Source organism: Pinus tabuliformis, chromosome J (genome assembly GCF_031772625.1).
Source record: "Pinus tabuliformis cultivar Carrire ecotype Pingquan chromosome J, CPIR1, whole genome shotgun sequence".
Lineage (NCBI taxonomy): Eukaryota > Viridiplantae > Streptophyta > Pinopsida > Pinales > Pinaceae > Pinus > Pinus tabuliformis.
The window spans coordinates 1,312,948,033-1,312,960,978 of NC_142295.1; positions in this window are offsets into that span (position 1 = coordinate 1,312,948,033).

Sequence of the window (12,946 nt, forward strand, 5' to 3'; positions counted from 1 at the left end):
GCGACAAGAGAAGAACACAAAACAAAGGCAAATATACATATTCATAAATGATTCAGGATTAGATGTAAATCAAATATACTAATGCAATCATACAAAATACACCAGCATATAGGAAAGAATCAAGATAGCTTTATTGAAAGTAACAGGGTTCAGGAAGAGATACAACCCATGGGGCTCCAATCTAGCATCTCCTTCCCAGTAGAATGGAATTCCTTCTTCAGCTCCCTTCAAAGCATTACACACCCAATGTTCCAGCCATAAACCAACAACAATTCTTTGCAAATACCAAATTCCAGCCTCCCTGATCTCATAGAGGAGAGATCTATATATAGGGATATTGGAGAGAGGATGAGTCAGCTTGAGAAGTGACTAGTGTCCTCTCCCTCTCTCAGTTCTTGAGTCCACTTGGAGGTTCTTGCTTCCATTTGGAGATTTGGAACCTCTCACTCATCACCAGTCGAATTCCTTGATGCAAGTGTCATTTTGGAAGCTTCCTGGGCATTGACACCTTGAGGAATGACTCTGCCACATGTCCAAACTCGCTCAGCGCAGGTAGCTAGTGTTGGAGTTGACATTCAACGCAGGTAGCTAGTGTAGTAGTTGACATTCAGCGCAGATGCTCAGTGGGGCAGTTGACATGATCCAGAATTGGCTTGTTTTTGAGTGTTTTCAGGTGGAGAACTTCTGTGAATTGTTGTGGTTAGTTTGCCTTGTTCCTCTAGGGGTAGGAACAACATGTTTAGGGACTTTGGATCCCTTAGATTATGGACATTTCATGCTCCATGCTGTAAGGCACAAAAATGTCTATAACAGTTGCCCCCTAAAGTATGAGGCCGTTTATCGGGTGAAATGCTTTATCCAGGAGGGTCCGAAGTTCATCCATCTACTGGGAGGAGAACTGTAATAAAATACAATACAATACATTATGATTCATACTGCTTTCATGATCTAGCTGAGGCGGGCATTCCCATGCTCAGCTTTATAAATTCATTTTTGTACATAGAACAGATGATCGTCTGACGGTAGACTGATAATTTTGGCGAAATTATCATCCTTTGAGTAGGATGATCATCTGCTGCAATGATGTACGTGTCAAATGTCTTTATCTTTCCTGAATATATATCGCAGCCTGGATGGATGAAACTAGATCCGGGGTCTTCAAACTCGTTTGATCTTCACTCTAAGTACAAGTCAATCCATGTGAGAATTGCACTGAAGTCAAACATGGAAAGACATCGCTTGATTACCGGTCAATGATGTAAACTATTAACAAGCGCGAGAGGAATCACCGATAATGATAATGACCCTCAAGGTACTGCAGTACAATTCACGTGGTGTGAATAAAGGACTTGGCGTCGAACACCACGCAAAATCTTCTGGTCGAAGGTCATTGATGTATACCTGTCGCCAGAAGTGAGAAACTTGCCATTGAGGCATGCAAGCTTCAAAGTACTGAAGGGGTTGTTCCTAGATCAACTTCTTGGATAATGAGCTGATGTCGACAAGAAGCGATCCGTCACAGGAGGGCCTTAATGAATCCCACATCAGTGACACGGAACGGAGCTAATGATTTTAATGGAGGTGAAAACGATCTGTGACATATGATTCAGGGTGGCGGTCATGAATGGATGAAGGATAATGTATGGCAGTGGATGGGACCCAGTTGACTCTTTCTGAACGACTTCTCTTGAACATATGGCGACACTGATGCGATGGATTGGTAGCATTACCCCAAATATGGATGGTATGGTGAGACCATGGTGATGTGACTGGTGAATGAAACAACCCAACCCGAATGTGGTACGGAGGAAAAGTGTCACGTTCAAGAGCAACCTGCTGCCATCAAAGTTTTCTTGATTTTTCCCAATTTTTCCCCAGTCATTGCTGACCAGTACCTCTTTATTTTTGTCAAGCTTGAGGAGGATAACATATGCTTGTTCTATAACCTGCCCTTCGGGCAAGCCCATCGCTATGTTTTGACGAGCCTAGCGATAGTGAAACTCGTTCTCGTCTAAAGACAAGTTTTTCGCTATTTAATAATTTTAACGAGTCTAACGACAAGGATAACTCAATCCTTTTCATTTTTAGAGAGCCTGAGAAGGTACATAAAGTTAACTCCAAACTTCCTTTTTCGTCATTTAATCCCTTAAGTCCGAAAAAGTATAAAACAATACAAAAGGGATGAGTTTTCGATATCTTTAACAAGCCGAACAAAACAAGCGCTCGACCTTTTTGTGCAATAATCCCTCAGGTCCAAAAAGATTAAAATCTATAGGAGGGATAGCTCTTCCTGTCCTTTAATGAGCTGGAAGGCCAAAACTCGGTAATCTTTTCATATTTCACGAGTCAATTGAAAAGAGCTTAAAGAAGACTCGTCTTTTGAGGAACGAGTGATAAACAGGGATAGCAATTGATTCCAGGTACAGGTTGGAATTTTCCAATCACGGCAGTGTTACAAGGATGGCTAGGTGAAATCACTCTTCGCAGCTGTTCCTCAAAATGGGTAAACAATCATATGGAGGTGAACGATCGGCCAAATGAAAAGTGGAGGTGGCAGGTGCAAACACGACCAAGGTTTTTATGGCTGATAAATTTACGATCACAATGGTTATTTACCAGGATAGGTTCATTTTTTAGATAAAAATGAGCTTAAACACTGGAGGAAACTCTGCTCACTGCTTTTATTTATTTTTTAACGAGCATGAAGACCACGTTAAAACTGCTCGGATCTTGCGTTTATTTTTTAACGAGCATGAACTTTATGCTAAAACTGCTCAATTATATAGTCAACTTTTGATTTTTACCATAACTAGCTTTTCTCTTTTCAAGGATAGTACTGCATCCTCAATTGCTGCATCAAACTTTGTTAGAAATGAATAACATTTGCATGAAAATGAGATTATAACCCTAATATTTCGCTTTGAACTACGTAAAAATCTATTAAAAGGTGTTTTTACCTCTCATTTTACCATTTCATTTGAATTTGGTTTGTTGGAGCTCTGGAGGTGCCTCTTCCCCCTTGATTTTCACCAGCTGATTCCGGTAGATTCTGCGGACGATTTTCAGCGCCGTCTGGACCAGGTAGGAGCTAAACCCTAGCTCTTTCTTTTCATGGTTTCCTTTTTCAATTTTATGCTTGTTTTCCTGTCCCCATGAGCCCCTGGGTTTTTGCTAGGGCGCTCTGGCATCAGTGCAGGCAGTCCATTCGAAACCTGCACTGAATGTCAAGCTGTCTTAAGGCAGTTTGACCTTCAATGCAGGTAGGACACTTGCCAACTGTGCTGATCTCAGAAAAACAGTTCTATGCACAGATTTTGATGAAATTTTGCCAGTTTCTCATCAAATTCAGGAACTTACTCTTTCTCTTGTTTTTTTTGCAGGGATCTTTGAGCAAAATGTCCCTTACATGGCAAGAACGAGAACATGAAGAGGAGGACATGATTGCCCTCCATGACCCTGTCACAGTGAACGCGCTGCGGAACTGTGGCCTGCTGAAGTTCTTCCGTATCTCTAGTATGAGAGCACAGATCTCTTTACTGCAGTATATGCTTGATGCTTGGGATCCTATCAACCAAGTATTCCAGATTAGGGGAAAATCCATCCCCTTGACCATAGAGGACATTTACTTCTTGACTGGGTTGTCAAGGCGGGGTGCCCCCATTTCTTTGTCAGGTTCGGCCCGGGGGAATGACTCCGTGAGAGATTATGTCCGTCAGTATTGCAGGGAAGGTTCCCAGCCGAGCAGGGATGGCAAGGTTGTTATCCGTGAGATCACTGACAGGTCTCTCAGGTCCATTCTATATACTATTGGTAGGATGGCTGGTAGCGCATCTCTACATGTTGCCAACAGATCTTATGTGCAGCACGCCTTGGAGTGTCTCCAACCGAAAGTATTCAACTGGTGTGATGCAGTACTTGCTCAGATGAAAAGTCAATTGACCAAGGTCAAGGACGGGAAGTTGAAGAACTTTGGGTATGGTTCTATTCTGACTGCCTTTGCCTTGGAGAAAATACCACTGATGCAGCCTCAGTATATCGCGCTCGACTTTCCTTCTCCTACCGAGCCACGCATGCAGAGATGGGTCGACCACATGTCTAGGCATGCTGGTCAATCTCAGATTACTTTCACTGATACCTTCTTCAGGTGGTTCGAGCGTCAGTAGATGGTCTATTCTGAGTACCCATATGTTGGCATGGATTTCTGAGGTGATCCGGATTTGGTGCTACCGGATGGCGAACAGTGGGGCGCTATTGGTAAAATCTTTGACCATATTACTGTTTACTGTTCTTATTTATAATGTCCTTGTGCTTTATTCTATCAAGACTTTAATCAAACTCATGTGTGCATGCAAATGTTGGTCCTGTTCGTCCAGCAGCTCGCCCGAAAGCGCCAGTTGCTGCCCCAGCAGGGGAGACTGTTGGGAGGGTTATTCTCCGCGACCTTGATGTGGCAGAGACTCTTGCAGCTGTGCAGGAGCAGGTTGAGAGTCTTACTCTCGGCATTCCCGATGTGAGGATTGATGAGTTACCTTTACAGTTGCAGCGACATACTACTGGCATGCCTAGACGATGGACTCGTCTCTTGCGCATGATTGCACAGGCCGTGCCGTGCTATCATGAGCACCGCTAGGCTAGGGTGACCCCTAGCTTTTTTGAGTTTTTTGGGTCATATGACCGATTTTGTCTTGGTTACAGAACATTATGTATGAACGATAAACAATTTATATATATATTTTGATTTTCGAGTTTTATTCTGGTTGAGTTATATGATCCATATGTACAATCATTGATGATGTGTCTCTTTTTATAAATGTCGCAAATGTCTATCTAACACATAATTTGCTAATAAGTCAGTTAATGTGTTTAAGTTTCTGGAAATATGCTGGTATTGAATTGAATCAAATTGTCTTTCCAAAATCTTAACCCTCAGGAACATGCGATAAATAGCTGGATTGCGAACGGAATATATACCATTGAGCTGTAGTATTACGAGCTATGAGTCTAGCCTGACAATTAGTCGGCGTATGCCACGTGTGATGGCATCAGAGAGTAGCTCTACCAACGCGCTATACTCAGCGATGTTATTCGTTGATTGCCCAATACACACACCTCTGAAACTCGCCGCTTGGATCAAAAATGGCCCAGGCTGCGGAGGATAGGTTCTGCGAACTACGACTCGCTCCGTCGGCATATCCAACACATGTCTCTAGAAGGTTCGACATCTGCAACAAATGAAAAAGGTGGATCACTCGACTAGAACAAATACTTTAGCGAAAACAAAATACAACAAAAGCATGCAGGTTACTATTTAAGCATAGTAACGCTTGAGGTACAACCCGTTGCGGGGCTGCGCCAGTGGAATTCCGTCATAATCCATTAACTCGTAGGCTCCTTTTGCTAACACCCTTTTAACAATATAGGGGCCCATCCATAAGGAATTAAATTTACCTGCTCCCAATTTATCGGATTCTTGGTCATAAAGCAAGACCAAATCACCTTCTGAGAAGACACGGGGTTTGACATTTTTGTCGAACTACGCCTTGACTCATTTCTTATGGGCTTTGTTAGCCAAAGCGGCATCTCGATGGGTTTCATCCAATTGGATTAATTCCAAGAAACGAGCCTCTTCTTCCGAAGTTCCGGGGAGGAGATCAATTGCGAGTTTAAGCGACGAAATTTCGCACTGGATTGGCAAGACTGCTTCCAAGCCATACACCAGTTGGAAAGGTGTGAACCCGGTTGCGTTCTTTACTGACGTTTGGTAAGCCCACAAGGCTGAGTACAGGATTAGGTGCCACCTTCTTTTATGAACCCCGATCATCCTTTGCAACATCCGCTTTAGGACCTTGTTGATTGCTTCAACTTGTCCGTTGGCTTGCAGATAGTACGGGGTAGAGCTGTCGTGAGATAGCCCTAGCTTGGCAGCTAATTCGACCATCATGTGATTGCGAAAATGCGATCCATGATCTGTAACTATAGCCTGTGGAACACCGAACCTGGCGACTACATGATTGAAAAAGAAAAGGGTAGCTGTTTCACCAGTGTTATCCAATGTAGGCATCGCCTCGGCCCATTTGGTAAAATAGTCAACAGCGACTATAATATACCCATGCCCCCCGGTCGAGGTGGGGTTACATTGCATTAAATCGATGCCCCATTTGGCGAAAGGCCCAACAGCAACTATTGGCTGTAAAGGTGCGGGCGGTCTTCTGGTTTTGCTATCAAAAATTTGACAAGCATGGCAACTTCTGACTGCAATTATGCAATCTTTGAACATGGTTGGCCAGAAGTATCCTGCTCGTAAGATTTTTTGTGCTGTTGCATATCCAGATTGATGCCCCCCACACGTGCCTGAATGACACTCACTCAGGGCTTTTTCGACCTCCTCATGGGTAAGGCACCTCCTCAGAACTGTATCGATACCACGACGGTAAAGTGTATCACCGACGATCATGTAGTCTTTTGGTTGGTATCGTATACGTTTCTGTTCAGAGTGAGAGGTGTTAGGCCTGAATTTTTGGGTTTGGAGATAAATTATGATATCTCCATACCACTCATTGCTTGTAGATATCAGAAATAAACTTTCGTCCACGATTGACTCTTCTGATGTTTCATCGTTGGACGACGATGGGAGATCGCACAATAATTCTGCGAAAACTAGAGCTTTCTTTGATTTGGATTTTACAAATTCCAGATCAAACTCTTGAAGGATCGCTATCCATTTAGAATATTTGCCCCCCAGAAACTGTCGCGACAGTATATAAGTCATGGGGTTGCAATCTGACAAAATGGTAGTTTTCCGAAAGAGGACATAATGTCGAAATCTTTGAATCGCTTGAACAGCTGCAAGCGCTAGTTTTTCAACATAAGAATATTTACTTTCTGTATCATTTAAGTTTTTACTTAAATAATATATAGGATGTTCAATTCCATCGACTTCTTGAACTAAAACCATCGCAATGGTCGTATCTGCTGTAGCCAGATACAGGTTAAAATCTCTTTGATAGTCTGGGGCATACATTAATGATGCTTTTACTAGTGAATCTTTCAGAGCATCAAAGGAAGCTTGCGCCACCTGGTCCCAAACGAAAGGTACATCCTTTTTCAAAAGACGAGTATAACCTTTAGCAAGTACTGCGTAATTTGGAATGAACCTCCTCAGAAAGTTTGCTTTCCCTTGGAGTTTCTGAATCTGAAGCAAATTTGAAGGTGGAGGCAAATTAATGATTGCCTGAACCTTGCAAGGGTCGAGACGAATCCCATCCTTAGAGACTACAAAGCCAAGTAAACGACTAGAACCGACGCAAAACACACATTTGTGCGGATTGAGTCTTATCTTGTAGTGTCGGAAACGTAGAAATATCGCTCTTAAATGATGCAGATGATCAGTCCGCTTTCGCGAATGAGCCGGAAGGTCGTCGAGGTAAGGTTGAACGATGTTCTTGATGTCATGGAAGGCATAATTCATTGCCCTCTGAAACGTTGCCCCTGCGTTCTTTAAACCAAAGGGTAATTTTCGATAAGCGAATGTGCCCCAGGGACAAATAAATGCAGTCTTTGACTGGTCCTGTGCCCGGATATTTATTTGATTATACCCGGAAAATCCATCCATAAATGAAAAGATTTCACATCCGGTGCATTCATCAATTATCTGGTCGATGAAGGGTGTAGGGTAGTTGTCCCTATAGTCGACACACACTCTAATCGTCCCTTGTTTCTTCATAACAGGGACAATATTCGATACCCAATCGGTTAGAGGAACCGGGTAGATGAATCCAGCATGGAGAAGTTTTTCAACTTCCGCCTTAATGGCAGCGGCTTTCTTGGGGTGCACCTGTCGAAGCCATTGTCTTACTGGTTTGACATCAGGATACATTTTAATTTCATGTTCAACGATACTCAAGTCTATGCCTGGCATTTCATCATATGACCAAGCAAAGACATCTCTGAATTCGCGAAAAAGAGCGTTATATATTCCCAGTTCTAAAGGGGAACAACCTTTGCCGACATAAATATTCTCTACAACATTTGTTTTAGTTGAGATATTTATGGCTATAGTTTCTTCAATATTGGATAAGTTTCGCTCGGAATCCACCGTATTTACAGTATTTGATAGGAATTCAAAAACTGAAGGGTGATAAAGGTCATTTTGAGTATCTTCTTCATATTCCAGAAGAAGGGAACGATGGTGGCAATCATTCCATGGTGCCCCCTCAATCAACATTGATTGTAGAATTCCTTCGTCAGTCCCATGTACTTTTGACCAAGGATCTAATGGGGTACCATATTCTCTAGACCTATCTACCCAAACGCTCGACGAGCGTTGATTTGGGTTTGCCTCCCATGCCCGAAACATTGATTGCTACAATATTTCTGTAGGGCTTGGGGTTAAAACCATTGAATGATCCATGTCTTTTGCGACCTTCGTGGAAGATATCATGTTGCAGGTTGCTACAAACAGTATATTTCCTATGTAGATAGGAGGTGGTAACGCGAAAGTTCCCATCATTGTGGGATCCTTCAGTAGACCTACTCCAATATCTTGAAGCGAATGGTTGCTCTCATGGATCATGGGAATGCTTCCTGTAACTTGTGAACTATTAGGGAGGAAGTTCTGTTGGTCGATGACCGTAATCCCTCCTTCAAATGGGAATGCGATCTTCCTAAAATAAGTCGACACAACAGCTGCCATGGCATAGATCCATGGTCTACCCAGTAGGATGTTGTAGTCAAGATTTCCATCGATGACCTCAACATCAATCTCCACTGTTTTTCCTCCCAGTTCAACCTTCAAGTTATTAAGGATACCGTACGGGGTATAAGTCCTTCCGTCGAAAGCTTTTAATGTCGTCGAAGATCGCGACAAGGTTGGAGATCCTAAAGTTTTCCAGCAACTCATCGACATGATACATGTAGATGCTCCCTCATCAATAATTGTTCGGTGAACAGTTTTGTTGAGGGCTTTCACTTGAATGAGGAAAGCTAGTTGAGCTGGTAACTGAGGATCGTATCCTTTGTGATCAAAGGATACAAGATTGGAATCCTTAGGATCAACCCCACCAATAGCCGATAACAAAGCCTGCCTTTGGGATGGGCAATTTTGTAATACTTCAAGAGTCAACATAGCGGATGGCGATTGGGCCAAATCTTCCACTATGTTATAATGCTGCGCCGCTCTGGTGTGAGGATTAAATGTTGACTTGTGTACTACTCCCTTTGGCAGTTTTATTGTTAATTCCGGAATGATGGGCGATACAACTTCTGCTGAAGTTGTGGTCGAACTACTTGGTTGATCTTTACCTTTGTCGTTCGACTGCTGCAGATTCCCATAATCTTTGTTCCTTGTCGAAATTAAAGCATCATTTTGCTGTTTTGAAACCGACAACATAAGCACTTGCGACGGGGAAGCATTTCCGCTATCAACCAGATTTTGACCTGGGTTGGGAAATGGATCAGTTAACACAGCTGAGGTTTGGGAACTTTTAAAGAACCTCTTCAACTCAGCTTTGAATGGACAATTCCTTGTATAATGATCCTCCTCATCACATATTTGACATGGATAATTTGGTTTCCCTTTCCCAGGAGGGTTTGAAGAATTCTTTCCAGGAGATGACTCACCTTGTTTTTTCTTCTTCCCTTTGTTTTGCTTCTTCTTGCTTCCTGGTTGATTGGTTTCTTTGCCTTTATCTGCTGATACGACATTTACTTCCGAAGCAAGAATTTCTTCTTTTGCATCTTGATCCGAATTCTTACGGGCTTTCTTAGACGAAGCCTTTATCGATTTCGTGTTTGTCGTGCCAATCACGCCATCACCGGCATGAGAGTCACTATTGGATTTAGGAGGAGGAGGAATTGAAAATTCCGGTCTAGGAGCATCGGGTATTTTGTCGTAGAGCGTGCCAGACTGAGTATAAACTAAGTCTAGATATTGTGCACGAGCAATAACTTGCGCCTCTGTTACGACTCCCCCCTTCGCCACATCTTCCGTTATAGCAGGAAGTAACGACTTTATAAACCATTCAGCTAACAGCTGATCGGGAACGTATGTTTTCACCATCCTACGACGACGATGCCACTCATGTATATGATCAGATATATGAGTGGCAGTTGTCTGTTTGAAGTTGGTTAATATTTCTGTTCCCGTTTCATACCTTATCGGTAATTGAAAATGGGTTAAGAAAGTCGTGGCTAGGGAACTAAAATTGTCGAACGAGGCTCTAGGTAATTTAATATACCATTTTGCCGCTGGACCTATTAACGTCCTCTGGAAAAGGCAAAGCCTTATTGAATCATCATTTAGGGTGTTTGATGAACACCATAGATGAAAAGTCATCACGTGATTCGATGGGTCTTCACCTGGATTTCCATTGAATTTAGGAATGTCAGATGGAAGCTTGTGAGGAATCGCTGGCCACCAAGGGGCATAAGCAATCGGATCGTTGGTTAACCGGTGTAAATCGGGTAACTCTAAAGTTGCCACGAATGGTAACTATTGATTCAGGTTAGGCGAAGCATAACCAGGGTATGACGGAATCGCTTGAGCAGTGGGCCTTTGCATACCAGCATAATGTAGTTGATGTTGGTATGACTGATACGGTTGGTGGACTTGACCACCGTAAAGCGGTTGGTTTTGACTGTTTTGAATATACGGTTGTCCACTGTTCGCAAAGATCTGCTGCTCAGAACCTTGGTATACTTGCTGGAATTGTGGTTGTTGGTACTGCACCAACCATGGTTGTGAAGCCATGTTCTGTTGCGCTATGCTAACCATTGGACCAAGGTGTGGGGTAATTGTACCCGTTTGGACCTGTGTCGCCCCACCAGTTGGCGATTGTGGTTGTGACCCATGGTCAAGGGGCTGTTGCATTACAACCTGAGGTTGACATGCAACGGGCATCACTTGAACTTGTGACACTGTTACAATAGCTGGTGTGGTTGGGATGTTCATCATAGGTACACACTGTTGCATAGAATATACAACCCTTGGCTGTTGAGGTAGCATAGGTACCCAACCACTTGATGTAATTCCAGTATAACCTGAATACTGTTGTGAACTCCCGTACGGATACCCTCCCGGAGGGGGTAATGAAAGGGCATACTGCCCCCCATACGGTAGCAATCCGGAACTCAAGGGGATTGATTGTCCTTGGGGACTGGATTGCCCAAACTGACCTCCAAATGGATCAATCTGGCGAGTCTCAACATAAGAGTTATCGGATATTATTCCGGATGAACAAAATGGAACAGACCACACTGTCGAAATAGTCCCTTGGTGGACTCCTTCTAGCTGTTGTGAGCTAGTCGGGACAGATGGTATGCCGGCAAACATTGTCGGAGTGACAGCAGGGGCTTCCGCTGTCGCTGTGTCATTTGACACAGTCCTGGATGTTGACGGTTGTTCAGACATTTTAAGTCTATCCAATAGATTGCCTAGCGATTCTACAGGAACTTCCACTTGTGGTGGATTAACTTCTGATGAAGGAAATAGAGTGACCTTGACTCCAAAATGAGTTGGAGTACTTGCTTGCGGATCCTATGCAATTTCCTCTATCGTAATCAAACCCGGTGGAAGAGGAAGACCGTCAGGTCCGTAAAATATTTCTGGTGCCGAAGAAGGGGTTGTTTCGACAGCGACAGTTGTTTGAGGAACAAAACTCTCTGGACCGGTTACAGATGGAACTGGTTCAGTTACACAAGTATTTGCCCCGAGACTAGGATCAGTATTACTGTCCCTCTGTGGCTGTTGAAATTCTTCTATAGAGGCAGTGTTTCCAGAAATGTTTGGAGTAACCGAAATCTCAGATGTAGTTGGAACATTTGTTCTAACTTTGATAGGAGATTTTGAACCGGTTAAATGAGTTCGCTTTGTCCGTACTGTTTTCGATTCCGGAGACAAAGACGGTTGACTCGTAAGCCTCCGCGAACGACGGGGTTTCAATTGACTTTCTTCCACGATTGCGGATTACTTGATCAACCAAAATAAAAAGGGGAAATTGGTGTTTCCGAATTGAATGAATTTTATTAGACGCTTTAGACACAACTTGCTTTTTCACTTTTAAAGAGTCGAGAAAAAGCTAAAGATGACTCTAGTCTCCTTCGATGTTTTAACGAGCCCGAAGTGACAAATGCTCGGATGGACTTTTTCTGTTATAGAGTCTGAAAAAGGCCAAAAGAAACTGCTCTGGAGATCTAGGCAGAGGGTGTGCCAAACTTTTCGCAAAACCACAGAATACTTTTTACGGTACGGGTGGTCGATCTTCGTGAATGCTGTGTTCACTGCATTGCGATCAGTAGGGCGGCCGACACGGCTTCCTAAGGATAAAAGATATATTCCCCTAGGGGTCTCCCAATATATATGCGACGGTACGTGGGAGCACAATCCGTATTAGCGCTACCGTCTCTCAGGAGGAATCACCCACCTTCTTCGAGATCGACAGTCACTATGTTTAACGACACCGGAACACGTCCCTAGCCTAGACCTCTATGTTGTGCGTTATGTTACAAAGCGTTGTTAGGTTCATTCAGTTTATTTTAGGTTGATATTTTTAAAGTTTGCCTTTCAAGGTTCACCACGAGATGTATGATACAAATTCCTAAATGCAGTCTAAGATGATAAGCAAGCTTTATTATCTTTCAACTTTGAAAATCCTAGCTACTAAGGGAAAAGAATAACACTATCTTTTCTCAAAGAGCAATCAGCACACTCTAATGCACTTTCCCTAAATCCAACATGCAAACTATCAAATGCAAAATGCACAATGCAGGTGTTTGTTTTCCACTTTCTTAGTATAAATGCCTACAAAGAAAGCTTTTTGCACAACTTTGAATTTGCTTTTAAGATGATCAATACAAACAAGTTCACTTTCTTCGAAATCAACAAGGGTAGAAGAGATTACAATCACTTTGCGATTTTCGAAATAAAGACTTGTTTTGACACTTTGAAAGA